We start from the raw sequence: 16914 nt of genomic DNA on the forward strand, positions 1-16914 counted from the left end.
TACTTTTAATCATGCCTTCTGAATGCAAACAAACCGTGTTTGAGTAATGTAGCTATTATTATATACATATAAAAAAAATAATATGAAAAACAGGTGCAGTGCCTCCTTATTAGGAAAACAGAATATTTTAAAATGTAGAACAACTCAGCGTTTTTAACCAAATCAGGTGAGTCCTCTGTCTGTTACAGAAATTGGTTTATTTTCTCATCAAGCAAATACAGTTAGAACAGATGCACTGAATTATTTCTTGATTAACATTAAACAAAATCTGACAGGATATACCTCAGATTCAAAAACACTACCAAGTTAAATTCTGCTGTGCATTGCAGTTGGCATGTAGACTAATTGGCACTGACCATTCATTAACTTCCGACTGCAATAGGTAGATCACAGGCTATCTTCTTCATCATCATTACTATTATTATTATTAATGCAGTGCCTCCAGTGTCTGTCCTCTGCTTGCTCACAATCCACAGTCAAACAGTCAAACATCGCCAGCTAACGTTTATGGGTGATTCTATGTTTATGTTTCAGGAGGATTTTAATGACAAAAAATAAATAAATAAAATCTTGTTTTAAAGAATAGATCGAAATAGATTTAAACATTTTTAGCATCTTGATTTACTTATTCCTACTCTCTGTGAGTTTTAAAATGTTACATTTGCTAGTATTTTTCCCTCACCCATACTTTTGAACTGTTCTTAACAATACATTTATAATAAGTATCAAAATCAAATAAATTAACCATTGCACTTTTCCCCTAATAATGTTTTCAATTAATTTGGTATTCGTGTGTACAATCTGGATTTTTTTAACAAAGAAAAAAAAGAAAAGAAATGCTGTCCCAATTACAGTTGTCATTACAACATGAACGCATTTCAGAGAAAAAAATTTAGAGATTCAACTGATGTTAAGAAGGAAATGAGAAGTCACAAATTTTGACAGTAACCATGTACCGGAATACTGGCCGTTAACCGGGGGGAGTGGTTGTTTCTCTGCTTCTGTTCCTGCTCCTGTGAAAATGATCGACAGCCGGTCGGATTGCGAAATTAGGCAACATTTATTACTAATTTTAGCTATCCTAGCTAACGTGAGTTTTGTGTGAGTCTTACCTTTAAATGCTTCTTTAAATTATATGTTGGGTCTTTGGAAAATGGTATGACCTTGTTTGCCTCGAGAGCACAGTGTTGATGTGAGACAGATGTTATTTGCGCAAGTGACAGTAATGGCGCCAGATTCACGTGTCACAAGAGAGAACCAGAAGAGATCTCAAGCGCACATCTGATCATATCTGTATTCTGTACTAAAGCTAGCAGCAGTCAGGAGGATCTTTTTTTTTATAAATATTTTTTTCAATCCTGCTAGTAATCCCAATTTTTACCAAATGTAACTGTAATCTGAATACGTTGGCTTTTTATGTAACTGTAACGGATTTCAGTTACACAATTTTTGTATCCTGATTATGTAATGCCGTTACAAGTATTCTGTTACTCCCTAAGCCTGCCTGTTTCACACCACAAGCAACAGTAGCGCGTAATGTGTATTTTTTTGGTGCCCATATTAACCGGTTAGAGTATTCAAACAGGGGGCGTGAGCTGTGCAGGAATGTACCAAATGCAACAGCTGGCTTTTTTGTGCTGTGCGTAGTGCATTGAACTGAAAATGCACAACAAACCCATTTAACCAAATAATCTTTTACAAAACAGCCTTTATTAAAGCAACAAAGTATTAGAGCGAACTACTCGCCTTTTGTTTGAAACATTATATCTGTTGGGCTTGATGCAAGTTTCACACACAGTGGCAGTTACACAAACACACTTTCTATTCACTAAAACCGAATGGCCTAGGTCTAGATGATTTAAGAAGTTTATAGCTACACTATGGGGTTGGTGATCCCTTTCGTTTAGATTAATCACCATTTGGATGTAATGTGATCCCTCACTTTGTGTAAATTAGATTTCACAATGATCAAGTTGGTAATAATTCTTAATAGCTCCTGAAAATCATTAAAAAAATGTATGGTCGTTATTCAATGAAATATTTACTTTAGTTGAATATTTTGAATTACATTGAACTTTAACTTGCAAGTCCACCTAACCTGAGGTACCTGTATCTGCTAAACCTTTTGTTTGTCCTATCATGCCATGAATAGGACTCATCCCCTGACAGTGTGCTGACAAGCTTTTCATGATGTCATTGTGGGCAAGACCAACTTTCCTAGAGGCTTAGTGCACAGAGCACGCCACCATAAGCCTTGAGAGGTGAAATCTGTTGTTTAGAATTTGTGTTGATTTAAAGTGCTCTAGTGCTGGCACGAGACGTCTTATTGGTTTTAGGCTGACAGCTTGCCAGTTCATTTCCTGTCCTGAACACTTACCAAATAATACACATCTTTGGAGAAGAGAAACGTGCTCGTTGGAGGTAGTATAATAATCAGGAATGTTCTGGGAACATCCCTGTTCAGCTAGTGTGAGTGTGAATGTGTGATGACTAGGACTTATCTCTCAATAAGGATTTGGAGGTAGAAAGGTGAGTGCACATTTAGATGGTTTTAAGAGCTGCCCGAGGTTTTCAGGAGTGTGGAATTTAGAACTGAAACAGACATTAACCTGGTCACAGAAAGCATCTTTGAACGGACCTTTGAGTTCTACCAGTGTGTTTTTGACGGTAGTTTTTAATAAGCTCCGCATTCCAAATAAAATGCTGAAATACTTGCATGCTGAAATCTCACTGGAGAAGGAATTAATGTAAGTGTTCACAGCTGCTCAGACACTAAACACACTGCATTGACCATCACACACGATCTGTGTGTGTATGTGTGTGTGTGAAGTATGACAGAGAGCACAGTGACACCTCTCGTTCATTCTGAAGCATGCAGCACCTGCAGACTGTATATTATTTCAGTAAATGGCATCCTCCTTCTGTTCAATGACCACACTTGGCCATATCGAGGTTTGTATTTGATTAATTTACAAATTGTCATTGATTTCATCTAAAAAATGTCACATCCCCTAAAATTTTGCTAATAACACTATACTGGAGTATGGTACTGATCTCACAGAGAAATCAGAAAGAGTTGACCGATATCAAAATCGGTATACGTTGACTGAAATTTCAAAACACTGCCCCCAGTGGCCAAAGCAGTAAGTGTTGTAGGGCATATGGGCATGTGTGAGCTCCATTTATGTCCAGGAGAGGTTGCCAAAAGCTAGTAGTGAAGCAAGTTGTTTTCAGCTTTACAGGAAGTTATACAATGAAGAGAAAAGCAATATTTATAGATTCTATCCCCTAACCCAAACCCAAACCTAAACCTTAACCATTAGTGGAGTAAAAAAGTAATGTTAGAGGGAAAAGTGAAACCTCCAAATCATGCTTGTCATTATTTATTCAAATGTTGTGATTGCCCGGTTTTGAACCCTAATCTCCCATGCAGCTAATGCAACATGCTACCAATTACACAAGGTGGAAAGTTAAATACATTGAAACCACTGCAAAGGTGTCTGATAAGAATGCTGCATGTCAGCGCGTCGGCATACATTCGCTGATCCTAGGGTATCGAAACTATCGGAAACATCATGCCGACTTCACGTGTGATCATGTTGGATATTTTATTAGTACCGGTATACCAAGCAACCCTAAAAAATATATATACTTGATATTTTATTTTCTTGTTTAATGCATAAATCTAACAAGCTATATAATTTTTATAGTACATTTATCCCTGTTATCTGAATTCCACCTCTGCACTTATCGGAATAGCTCACATAAAATGTGGACATGAATGACTTCACCCAGTCTGAAACAAAGGTAACACATGTTGTGCATGTTTTCCAGAAGTCTGTCTGCAGCATCTCTCATGTTCCACTGAAATCGTATTGGTTATCACAGAGTGGCATCTGTTGCATCTGCTTTATCTTGGCCTAGTTCTTCTGTGACCTGACACAGGAACAGATGCACAAATAGGACTTCTGCTGTATGGCCCAAGACCAATCTGATTGGTCTGCGAGAGATCTAGGTTGCCATGTCACATCCCTGTCCAGTCTCCAAGAGTAGTTTGTCCTTTTACAGATTTCCCCATGCAGTTTTAAAGCCCCTCTGCTGTTTTGTAAACGACAGTACTGATCTCAGATCTGCAATAAAGGATAAATCCCATTGACTGATTTAAACCCTACAGACAGCAGGCAATCTAATTGCATTTTTATTACCTGGATTATTGTGTTCTCCTCAAATAAGCACTTATGACATCTCTCTTAAGGCACAACCGGCCTACTCTGAGAGCCGAACTAATTCTTATTATGTCAGCATTTGATATGTGCTATACACTGAGAGCATGCTAATTAGCACAAAGCTCGCCACAACATGCTTAATCTCCTAAATGAAAATAATTGAATGAAAAAGATTTTTCAGACCAAAATACATCTTCATATGTGTTGCTCAGGAGATGGAAAATTTAAATTAGCACTTGTTTGCAGAATCAGCTCAATTCAAGATGTAAGTTTCTGTCAAAATACCGCGGTTACTACAGTTGCTGTTACACAGTATTGTAAATCTGTGGTAACATAGTATTAGCCACCGTTGTCATCAAAAAAAGACTAAATTAAATGACAGAAAGATTCTGAAAATGGCATACACTATTTAAGTGTTCATTTATTATGGTTTAACAGTAGTAACAGACCATGGAATTTTTGCAGAAACTAGGTTACCATAGTAAATATTTTGTAAGGGGTGTCTTGTCTGCTTGTATTCACATGATTCATTGAGCTTAGTAGGCTTTTTAGTAAGCAAATTCTCTAATAAACCTTAGTTAAACTGCAGTTTTATTTTTTCTATTATGTCTGGTTAATTTGTATTGTTGAATTGTGTTGACTTTATTTCTGTACAGTTTCTTCACAATGAGATTTATATTCCAAATGTTATCAGCAGTTTCTATTTGGCCTCGGCTCTACAGTGAGAATGGTTTGTGTTAGCACAAGGAGGATATTACATGAAATAATTATCCATGCCGTGGGTGTATTTGAATCCCTTTCAACTGAAGGCCAGTTTTCTACACTTATCGGTGAGTTATTACAGAAGTGTTTACGTAGAACTCACTGTAACTTAAAGAGCTGTGGAAACATATAGAGGAGTGTGTGTTCTAGATTAAATTCTGTCATCATTCTCTCACCCTCATGTTGTTCTGAACCCATATGACTTTCTTTCTTTCCTTTTTGACCACAACAGGAGATGTTGTCAGAATATTAGCTTCAGTCACTATTTACTTTTCATTGCATCTTTTTTTTAAAGATGCACTGAAATTTCTTGTGTGAAAATGGCAAAAAATATACTAGTTTCGGATTTCGGCCGAAAATCTTGTTCGAAAATTTGAACAGAAACTGTTCAAAAACTGTTTAAATTCCGGTATCAGAATGTGTTTCTGATCATTTCGGAACATAATTACTTTTTTCCATACAGTAAATGTGAAAGAATAAACATTCTGCCCACTACTGTACATTTAGCTTTACTTGCAATTGGAGTTTTAAAGGAAAGGGAATTTTATAAACCAGTAGTGATGAGCCAATATGAAATGTTTTGTCTGATACCAATTTTAACAAATAACAATTAGCCAATGCCGATACAGATATTTTGCCACTTACCTTGTTTTATCATCAGATCACTGTATTGCTCAGGAATTGTGTTTTAAAAACATACAAAGAGGTACAAAAGCTTTTGTTCTAACAATAAGTAATTTCCATTCAACATGGACTGGATCTGCTGAACACATGACAGGCCAAAATTTTGACAGAGCCACATTGAAAGATAAATAGAAGATAAAAAATATAAAAAAATAACTAAATATTATAGCATGATGCTTGATGTGAAAAAAAAAGGTTATTTTATACTTTTTAAAAAAATTTTCACTTCTGTTTTTGCCGTACAAAACAACAGAACTCACATTTTACATGTTTGTACTGTATATTATAGAACATCACAAATTCATATTATGCAAACATATTATGTTGGGCAATTGCACAGAAATGTCAACCACATGAATTCAAAATAAAAAGTTACAAAAGGAACAGAACGCACTTTTAGGTACTATAGTGGTGTAATGGATAATGAAAAATGCCATCCAGACCGCTAGAGTGTTCCGCTTGCTTACACAATGCTGACTAAAGTGCTAACTGAAGAGCTGATTGCAGTCTATTTTTAAACACAGCCTTTCAATCTTTTGTAATCGCGCAAAACCTTATTGCGATTTCAAACCTAACTCAATCAATCATGCAGCATTAATCATACAGATGTCTCAGAAGTCAGCGTTTTGGATGGTTTCCCCCATCATGTAGCCTATAGGTAAGTGCTGCTTTCACAGCTCTCACGTAATGACTGTTTCTCCTGTGAGAACGAGAAAGAATACAAATTAAATATTACATGTTCTTTGGAGTGCCAACCCTTCTACATTCTGTGGCTATGATTATTTCTGAATTGTGCATTTGAATTCAAAGAGTTTTTACAAAGTGTGATGATAATTAATTATAAATGAACCATCGGATTTTCATATCGGTGTTTTCATGCTTAAACCGATTTGTCGATGGTTTTAATTTGGTCATTAATTGGCTGATAAAAATATTGCTGCCGATACATCCGTGCATACCTAAAACCCAGTAAACTGTTGCTTTACTAAATTCAGTCTCAAATGTATTTTAAAAACTGCTCTCGATCACTTTTCTGTCACCTTGGGGAACATGAACCATGTGCTTAACAATATTGTTTTATCAAACTGAATTGTTTTTTATTGGTTGGCTTCCTTTGTGGCAATATGTTTCAGGTCTACAAATCTAATTTAAGCCTGGTATTAACTAGCTTGTTGAGCTCAGAAAGAGTGCACTTTGGACTCCATGCAGTGTCTCTGGTTAAGCAGACAGAAGATATGTGGTTATGAAATCAGGTAATGGTGTTTGTCTATCAGAGTGGCAGGTCGGAGGCCACATTCTTTATATAATGTGTTGGTGGCTTGTGTGTACTTACATTCTTTGCCTTGACCCCACACTCTGTCTTAAGCCATGTCTTGTGGTTGGGGATTTGTAAACTCCCTTGTGTTCCTAAAAGGATCTTGTCTCATACTTAATCTGCTCTTGTCTTAAGAGTATAAATGGTCCTTGATGGACGCTGGTTAAGTTTATGGATGAAGCAACCCAGTCGCAAAAGATTACAAAGAGACGAAAGACAACATTAACAGCTACCAAAACAAATCTGTTACATTAACTTTGTCCTCTTGTCCTTGAGAAATGATTCCTCTAATCTTATATTTGTTTTTTCAAAAGCTATCATTTACAGAAATCTGTTGATATTAAAGGAATACTGCTCAACTGTGCCCAAATATCTTTCGAAATCACATCTGAAGTTAAAAAAGTTAGTGCATTTTCTTTCTGTTCTGTCTGAAATATGGTAAGGTGTTTTTTGCCACCAGTTGATGTAATTGCACACAATAATATTATCCTTGCTTTGATTTAATGGAATAGTTGACCCAAAAATGAAACGTCACATTTATTTTTGTTCCATACCCGTTTGTAGTCTTTCCATGGAACACAAAAGAAGAAACTTTGAAGAATGTCTATGCCGCTCTTATTCATGCAATGAGTGCAATGAAGGACTTTCAAGCTCCAAAAAGCACAAATGGTATCATAAAGGTAGCCCAAACCACTTGAGAGTTATATTTCCTGTCATATAAAGACATACGATAACTTTGTGTGAGAAACAGACTAAAATTAATGTTGTTATTCACTGAATATCTTGATCTCAGCCATAGCTTCCTCATATTGAAACTTTGTCATGCCCCGATTGGTTACAAGGCACATCAAGAACCAATGCCACTTGGTGTTACTGACATCAGCCTATTCCTTTAATGTAATATTGCTGTTATGTGTGCAGACAAATTAATCAAAACAAGAAGTAGCAAACAGACAAAAGGAAAAACATGAGGCCCACAAACATTGGGTCAATAATGTGATGCTTTGTTTTTTTTTTTTTTGTCGGGATCTATTATGCCATTCAAATAAACATTTAAAATGCAATTTTACTTAAATGTCATTTTACTCTATTGTAATGAACAGGACATTTTTCAATTTCTGAGTTCAAAATCATCAAAATGATTTTCTGGGGCTTAAAGAAAAAAAAAAAAATAAAGAAAAAAGTGCATAGTGTAACTGTCCAGAGACAGTAAAAAATAATAATAATAAAAAGTAAAAAAAAATAAAATAATGTGGTGTAACCATCCAGAGGCAGTAAATAATAAAAATTTAAATAATAATTAATAAAAGTCTCATTAAAAGCTGAAATTCGTGAAAAAAAATATTTTTCAAAAAAATTATCAAAGTCAGGTGGTGTAACCAAAATGCAGGTAGCCATTCTGTCATGTGACAAAATTGCTTTAGACCTTTATGATGTATGGGAATCTTTAAATATACTGCCTGGCAAAAAAATAAAAAAAATAAAAAAAATAAATCACATACTGTAATATTTCTTTGGACCGACTTTAGCTTTGCTTACGGTGCGCATTCGTCATGGCATTAATTCGACAACCTTATGCAACGTCACAACATTTTTGGCTGAGATCTTGTATTGACGACGGGAGAGTCGAACCACTCCGTAAAGTCTTCTCCAGCATGTCCCAAAGACTTTCGGTGGGGTTAAGGTCAGGACACTGTGGTGGCCAATTCATGTGTGAAAATGATTCCTCGTGTTCCCTGAACCACTCTTTCACAATTTGAGCCCGATAAATCTTGGCATTGTCGTCCTGGAATATGCCCGTGCCGTCAGGGAAGAAAAAATCCACTGATGGGATAATCTGGTCATTCAGTACAATCAGGTAGTCAGCTGACTACCACATAACGTTGCTGAGCCTAGACCTGACCGATTGAAGCAACCTGAGATCATAACACTGCCTCCAGAGGATTGTACAGTGGGCACTATGCATGACGAGTGCATCGCTTCATGCACTTCCCTTGTTACCCTGATGCACCCATCGCTTTGGAATAGGGTAAATCTGGACTCATCAGACCACATGACCTTGAATTGCTCCACAGTTCAATCTTTATGCTCCCTAGCAAATTGAAGTTGTTTTTTTGATTAGCCTCACAAACAAGGGGCTTTCTTGTGGCCACACAACTGTTTAGTCCCAATACTGTAAGTTCTCGTCGCATTGTGTGTGTGGAAATACTCTTACTTTCATTATTAAACATAACCTTGAGTTCTACTGTTAATTTTTTATGATGTGACTTCACCAAGCGTTTTCTCCGATCACAATCATTCAAGATTTTTTTTCTGACCACATTTCTTCTGTGAAGCTGACGGTTCACCACTATCCTTCCAGGTTTTAATAATGCGTTGGACAGTTCTTAACATGATTCCAGTAATTTCAGCGATCTCCTTAGTTGTTTTCTTTGCTTGATGCAGGCCAGTAATTTGCCCCTTCTGAAACACAGTAACATCTTTTCCATGACCACGAGATACGTCTTCCGACATGGTTGTTTAAGAAATGAGAAGCTACACACTGCATCAGGTAGGGTTAAATGAAGTGTTGCCAGCTGAAACATATTAATCACTGCAGTAATGATCCAATCATAGGCTCTTAAGTATCTGCTTATTTAAATCCAAACGGCAATTTATTTTTTATTTTTTGCCCAGGCAGTGTATATTCGCAATTTTTACATATTACACAATTTACATTTCAGAGCGAGGGGCAGATTTTTATTGTCGGTGTCATTCAGTGGATTTGAAGATTTGTTGCCATTTGATGCTGCTGGAGTATTTCATGAAATGGAAATATTAATATCAACACATAAAAGGGCACACATGATACAAGACTATAATAGGGCAGTTATAATCCTATCTATAATAATATAGGCTTATGTGATTTCACAACACTTTTGTCTTTCAAGGTGGAGTTTTTTTTTTTTTTTTTTTACCCAACCGAGGGATTACATTACCCATATCTTCCTTAATCTGATTTTACTGTAGCACCTGCACCTCCATCAACACTACCCTGATTTGTGTTTTAGGCAAGGCTGCTAATCCCAGCTTTATTCATTCTGACAATTGTAACTGTAATCACAGGCCTTCTTGATGTGTTTGTGCTCCTGCCTCTGACCTTTTTCCCAGGCACCTATTGTTTGTTTTATTGAAGCACCTGGATGTGACAGCTATCTGGCTGAAATCATAAATTACACGATGATGAGTGTTATCATAAAGCAGTGTGTTTTATATTTGATTGGAAACATAAGCGCATATTTATCATCACACATAATTTGAAGAAGTCTGGACATTCGCCAGATCTCTTCTTGGGTAAACATGCACGGTTCCACCCAAGGAGGTCTACCTGTATAATAACTAGAGAGAGCTTTAGCATTCCCTTTCATCTCAATGGCAGTTGCTCGGCTGGCGTATGCCGACCCGGAAGTATGCAAAGTGTACTGTATGCTTACATCTTTGTGAGCCAATCACCTGGGTGTAAATGCCATGTGACTAATTACTGTAGAACCGTAGGAAAATTGTGTCCTTACATGACTGATTGGCTGATGGCACCTCAAGAACGGACACAGACCCAAGCCCTTCACTAGCGATTATCTTGAAATGTGACATTAAAAGTAGCAGACAGGAATAAATAGTTAATTTCACATTTTTAGGAGGTCTCCTAAATCATACACTGGTAGAACTATATATTGTGATTTATATGTTTAAAAACGTTTTGTCAGAATACATAAATGGAAAAAGATGCCTTTTGCCTGCGAAATAGAATAGTTCCGGCATCTACCAGCAGGGGATAATTGCCTATTCACATTTACATTTATTCATTTGGCAGACCCTTTTATCCAAAGCGACTTACAAAAGAGGAATAATACATCATAAGCGATTCATTTAAAGGAGACAGTGGTATGAAAAGTGCTGCATAACAAAGTTTCACTAGCATCAGAATAGTAGTATCCAAGACAGATTAGAGTGTGTGTGTGTATATATATATATATATATATATATATATATATATATATATATATATATATATATATTTTTTTTTCATTTATTTTTTTTATGAGTGAATGGTTAAGTGCTCATGGAAAAGATGTGTTTAAAGCAGTTTTTTGAAGACAGCGAGTGAGTCTGCTTCACGGATGGAGTTGGAAAGGTCATTCCACCAACGTGGTACAGTGAAACCGAAAGTCCGGAAAAGTGTTTTGGTGACTCTTTGTGTTGGTACAACAAGGCGCCACTCATTAGCTGACCACAGGCTTCTGGTGGGAACGTAGCTCTGCAGAAATGATTTTAGGTATGTTGGAACAGACCCAGTGACTGTTCTGTATGCCAGCATCAGAGCCTTGAATTTGATACGTGCATCAACCGGCAGCCAATGAAGAGAGACAAGGAGTGGTGTAACATGCTCTCTGTTTGGTTCATTAAAGACCAGACATGATGCTGCATTCTTTTTTGCAGGGGCCTAACTGTGCGTACAGGGAGGCTTGCAATGAGAGCATTACAGTAGTCCAGTCTAGTTATGACAAGTGACTGAACAAGAAGTTGTGTGGCATGTTCAGAGAGGAAAGGTCTTATTTTCCTAATATTGTAGAGTGTAAATCTACATGATCTTGCTGTCTTTGAGATGTGATCTGTGAAATTGAGTTGATTATCGATGGTTACCCCTAGGTTTATGACAGATTTGGAAGGCGTTACTGAAGTTGAACACAGCTGAACGGTGATGATGTATTCAACAGCAGGGTTGGCTGGAAAGACGAGGAGCTCAGTCTTCGCTGGGTTAATTTGCAGGTGGTATTCCTTCATCCAAGCCGAGATGTCTGCCAAACAGGTAGAGATTCGAGCAGTCACCATGGTGTTGTTGGGCTGGAAAGACAAGTAGAGCTGTGTGTCATCGGCGTAGCAGTGGTAAGAGAACCCATGTACCTGAATGATGGGTCCCAGTGATGTTGTGTATATAGAGAAGAGAAGTGGCCCAAGCACTGAGCCCTGTCCCTAACCTTAACCCTAAGTAGCTGATGTGACTTGGACACCTCTCCTCTCCAGGCTACCTTAAAGGACCTACCTGAGAGATAGGACTTAAACCAGTCAAGCACAGTTCCTGTGATGCCCAGAGTAGAGAGGGTGGAGAGTAGGATCTGATGGTTGACTGTGTCAAAGGCTGCAGAAAGGTCCAGTAGAATCTTGATGGCCTGTTTCAGCGACTCAGTGACAGACAGCAGGGCAGTCTTTGTGGAATGTCCACTTTTGAAGCCTGACTGATTGTCATCCAGCAGCTTGTTCTGCGAGAGATAGGCAGAGATCTGACTGAAAACTGATTTTTCAAGTATTTCCGCAATGAATGTGATGAGAGAGACTGGTCTGTAGTGTTCTACTTTTGTATTGGTTAATTACAGGTTTTTTAAGCAGCAGAGTTACTCGAGCCTGTTTAAATGTAGTGGGAAATATGCCTGTAAGTAGAGATGTGTTAATTATGTGTGTGAGGGCAGGTAGGATGGATGGAAAGATGCTTTGGAGAAGGTGGGAAGGAATGGGGTCAAGGGGACAGGTGGTGTGGTGGTTAGAGAGGAGGAGTTTAGAGACCTCAGTGTCAGTCAGAGGAGAGAACATAGAGATAAAAGAGCTGCATACAGGAGGCGGGTGTTTGAGAGGGTGTGGTGCTGAGAATGTATTGCTAATGACTGTAACCTTATTAGTAAAAAATGTGGCGAAGACTTTTGCTGTAAGTGAGGTGTCCGGCAGTGGAGGGGGAGGACAGAGGAGTGTGTTGAATGTTCTAAATACGCTGCGAGTGTCTGTGGTGGTGTTGATCTTGTCCTGTTAATAGGAAGTTTTTGCAGATTTAACATAATCTGAAAATGCAAGCAGAGACTGATACTTACCCAGATCTGCTGGATCTTTAGATTTCTGCCATCTCCTCTCAGCTGCCCTGAGGTCAGTCCGATCTTCACGAAGAACGTCAGAGAGCCAATGGCTGGGCATTGTCATATGTGCTGGCCTAGAGGAGAGAGGACAGATGCTGTCTAGACAGGTTGTTAAAGTAGAGCCTAGTGTGTCTGTGGCAGTGTTTACATCCAGGGTGGAAAATACGTTTTGTGTGGGAAGAGAGGTAGAGACAGCAGTGAAAAGGCATGTGGGTGAAAGAAATCGGTGTTTACGGCAAAAGGAAACCAAAGTTGGAGTTTGTTTTAATATAGATGGGAGAATCATGTTGAATTGAACAAAGCAGTGATCAGAGACATGCAAAGGAGTAACAAGAATATTTGTGTTGGTACACTTACATGTAAAAATGAGGTCCAGCTGGTTGCCTGATCTGTGAGTTGCTGAATTGCTTAGTCTTTCCAAGTCAAACAAGGCCAGAAGAGCATGAAGTTCAGTGGCCTGGGGCTTGTCTTGGTGTATGTTGAAATCTCCAAGAACCACAAGTGACCTGCCATCTTCAGGGAAGGAGGACAGCAGGACATCCAGCTCCTCAAGAAAGTTTGCCAGCTGACCTGGAGTGCGATAGATGACAACATTTATTTTTGTGGGTTGCATTGTAGAAATAGCATGGAATTCAAAAGAAGTATTGTTACATAGAGAGGAGTGTTGTGAAAATGTCCAGTTGTTTGGAATGAGCAAACCTGTTCCCCCACCCCTGAGAGAAGGAGAAGTTGTTGGAGAGAGCAGACGGTGTTGCTGTATCCTCGGGACGTATCCATGTTTCTGTCAGTGCGAGGATGCTGAGGGTGGACTGTGTGGCGAAGGCTGGAATGAAGTCAGCTTTGTTAACAGCTGACTGGCAGTTCCAGAGTCCAACCAAAAATGAGTGCGGAGCAGGTGCAGAAATGCAAAGTGTCTGTAGGTTATGTGGGTTGTGTTGTGTCCTGCGTCTAGATCATGTAAACTGTCTGTAACAGATAAAAAGGATGTGCTTGAGGGCACATGTTATGCATGGAGTAGACATATGTGAATGTATAAGGAAAATAGTAAAATAAATTTTTAAAAAAGGTACTTAAGTGCTATGGTGAGTGGTGCCTTGTCGGTGTCCTTGCTCGGTGGACTTGCACAGGTAGACTCGCTGGTCTTTACACAAGTAGATCTTCACATAAGGAGGGCTTCACACGAGGGCTGCCACTTCCGCTGCTGCTTCAGCATTCACGTCAAATATATACACGCCACTATCGGGTCGTTAAGTGAAAAAAGCTGGACATGCCTTAATGCTGCTTAGCACAACAAAGCTAGTCATGTGGGTAACCAAAACTAAGGGTCACGCAAGATGACAAATGCGGGAACAAACGCGACTTCAGTACACCGTAAACAAACAATGCTAAACTTTAGCAATAAATAATACTCTAAAACAAGTGAAGCACTGTTTAGAGACACACTAAAAACAACGCTAGTTTCACACACAGTAAACAAACAACTCAAAATCTAGCATTGAATACGCTAGGACAAGTCAAAACAATGTAGCAAACGCACACATGCTTAAGCGACGTGAGTTCAACACAGTAAACAAACAAACATTTTAACCAGACAAACCTTGGAACCCCTTGTTTAACCTAAAATTACAGGAATATTATGAGCAATGACTCTCATAGTTACGAAAGAAAGTATTGCTCAGCAATGTTCTGGAAGGTGTATAGTATTGTTTGACTTGGACAGGAAAGCACAGAGCCCCTCTGTATTAATATTTCCAATTGAGAAAGCAAGAGAAAGAGAGAGACAAAGAGAAAGGTGGCGGAGGGAATGGGGAATAGATTTGAGCTTCGGCCAGTAAAACCTGACAGTGGGCACTAATCACTTGCCACCACCGTGATGTTATCAGGGTGTGTCTGCAAGATTTACCAGCTGCTGGACAGCAGAATATGTTTTCGTGCCATCCTACAAGACTGATACATTTTGAATCCTGGGTAGTGGTCGACCGATATGGGTTTTTTAATGGGCGATGCCGATATCAAGAGTGCAGGGTGGCCGATAGACCAATACAATGCCGATATATCACACAATTTAATATAGTAAATAACAAACATAAAATTGCTAAAACTCTTATTTAGCACTATATTTACTCAATTTCACACACACACACACACACACAAAAATATATTGTATTTTAAGTGGTAGATAGCAGATTCTTAAGATTTCTCTTTAGTCATCAAATTTTAGTAATTTATTTGCACATGAAGAAATTGTTAATATATAAAAAAGAAGGAAATAACAGTACACACTGTAGTCCAGCAACCATGGATGGCATGTCCACATTAGCAATTTATGCATTTACTCAAAAAATACAGAATCAAACCAATTGTACATACAGTGCATAGTGAATAAGACATTTAATTATAGCACACGTGAAGCGCTTTTACCTTGGGCTACATCGGAAACGTAGGCAGCTGACTTGCTACCTTGCTGCCTAATCAGTTAATGGCTTAACTAACAGCTGTTTTGAATTAATGGAACTGTTATGGAAACTGGTCTCCGAACAGTTATTTTTATCCTACCTCCATATACACCCTCCGGAGGCAGCATTTTACAGTTTTCGGACACAGCCATGAAGTTTCACTCACGTCCTCGTGCAGATCCAGCGCGAGCCTCATTCTCCTGAGAGTTTAAACGGCCTTGATCACCTGTTTGGATTGTCACAGGTCAGAATGTCATGATTTGTGAATGAAAGGAACTTTTGATCCTAATCCTGAAGTTTTTATTCTGACTGATAGAATACGCGCTTCAGAGGATGATATTAGACGAACGCTCGACGGGACAAAAACACTGGATTTTCATGAGGTTTGTGAATTACATCTGTTATAAAGAGATATCTGCATATTTGCAGATGGTATATAATATATAGCACACCGGTCTATTATTGTAGTAACACGATGGCACGTAACAACAAAATGAACCATGACTGGTCGTTTACATGTTTCAGTCGCTTCATATGCAAGCAGGTGATTTTCGGCGCCCTCAAGAAAACAATCGGCCAAACGGGAAAATTTATCGGCCGATGCAGATAATGAAAAAAGTCAAAATATTGGCTGATTTATTGGCCTCTGCGATATATCGGTCGACCACTAATCCTAGGTACCTGTGAATTCGTGTTTTCATATTATCATGTAAACTTTGTGTTTTTTTATGGCCAGAAGCTGGTTTTAAGCATGTGATTTATCAGCTGTGGGTGAGCGTGCTTAATATTCCATGATTTGATGAGTCTGTCGCAGGCTTTATGAAACTACTAACAATCAAAATGATAAGTTCAGTTCATTGTGATTAAGTTTTAGTGATGAGCTTATTTAGAATTTTATAGCTTTAGGATTTCATTACTTCAGTGCTTGCAACATACAGTAAACCTTCTCATTGCAACAGGGCTAACTGAGCATTTAAGTTAGTTATTAAATGCTGCTGCGTTAAATGAAAAGCAGTTTAATGTACAACCTCATGCTACACTGAGCACAATACTCAATGGGATAGTCTTGGAAGAAAGTCTTGTGAGAAAGCCCTGTCAGCAGCCTTTTTCCACCAGAGTGCATTGATCCAATGAGTCTTAACAATCAATACTTACCGCAAACCCCCCCCCCCCCCTTCCCTTCATTAATTAGACACAGGTATATTTCCCCACCTCTGCTCTTTTATTTTATTGCTACTGCTTTTTCTCTCTTTCTCCCTGTCTTTTTCTCTTTCTATTTCTGCAATCCTGGGCTGGAGTGGCCATAGGGAGCACCTGGGCTTTTTGCTGTGAGCTGTTTGACTTATGGGAACAAATGTAAATGCAATTTGCATAGACTTAAAGAGGGAAACATTACAACATCATCAGACTGCCACAGTGGCAGAAAATCTTAATTCAAAGGGATAATTATTCCAAAAATCTGTCTGTCTCTCTGTCTGTCTGTCTGTCCGTCTGTTCTATCCATCCATCCGATAATGCAATATTTTGTGATA

The 16914-nt window shown here is 38.4% G+C and overlaps 1 protein-coding gene and 1 long non-coding RNA gene across 6 annotated transcripts in view; one reads left to right on the forward strand and one right to left on the reverse strand.

The window, feature by feature from the left end:
* The window catches only part of plekha6 (pleckstrin homology domain containing, family A member 6), a 133459-nt gene that overhangs the window by 42652 nt on the left and 73893 nt on the right, over positions 1–16914 (forward strand). The gene's annotated exons all lie outside the window — the stretch shown is intronic.
* On the reverse strand, positions 11106–14971 carry LOC127425813 (uncharacterized). Of its 2 annotated transcripts, none has more exons than XR_007894700.1 (5): positions 13638–14971; positions 13284–13496; positions 12885–13000; positions 12068–12284; positions 11106–11868 (listed from the first exon to the last, which is right to left on the reverse strand). It is a non-coding gene; the product is annotated as an uncharacterized LOC127425813 (long non-coding RNA). The 2 variants fall into 2 exon arrangements; XR_007894699.1 differs by having other exon boundaries at positions 13626–14971.

Source organism: Myxocyprinus asiaticus, chromosome 35 (genome assembly GCF_019703515.2).
Source record: "Myxocyprinus asiaticus isolate MX2 ecotype Aquarium Trade chromosome 35, UBuf_Myxa_2, whole genome shotgun sequence".
In the NCBI taxonomy this organism is placed as follows: domain Eukaryota; kingdom Metazoa; phylum Chordata; class Actinopteri; order Cypriniformes; family Catostomidae; genus Myxocyprinus; species Myxocyprinus asiaticus.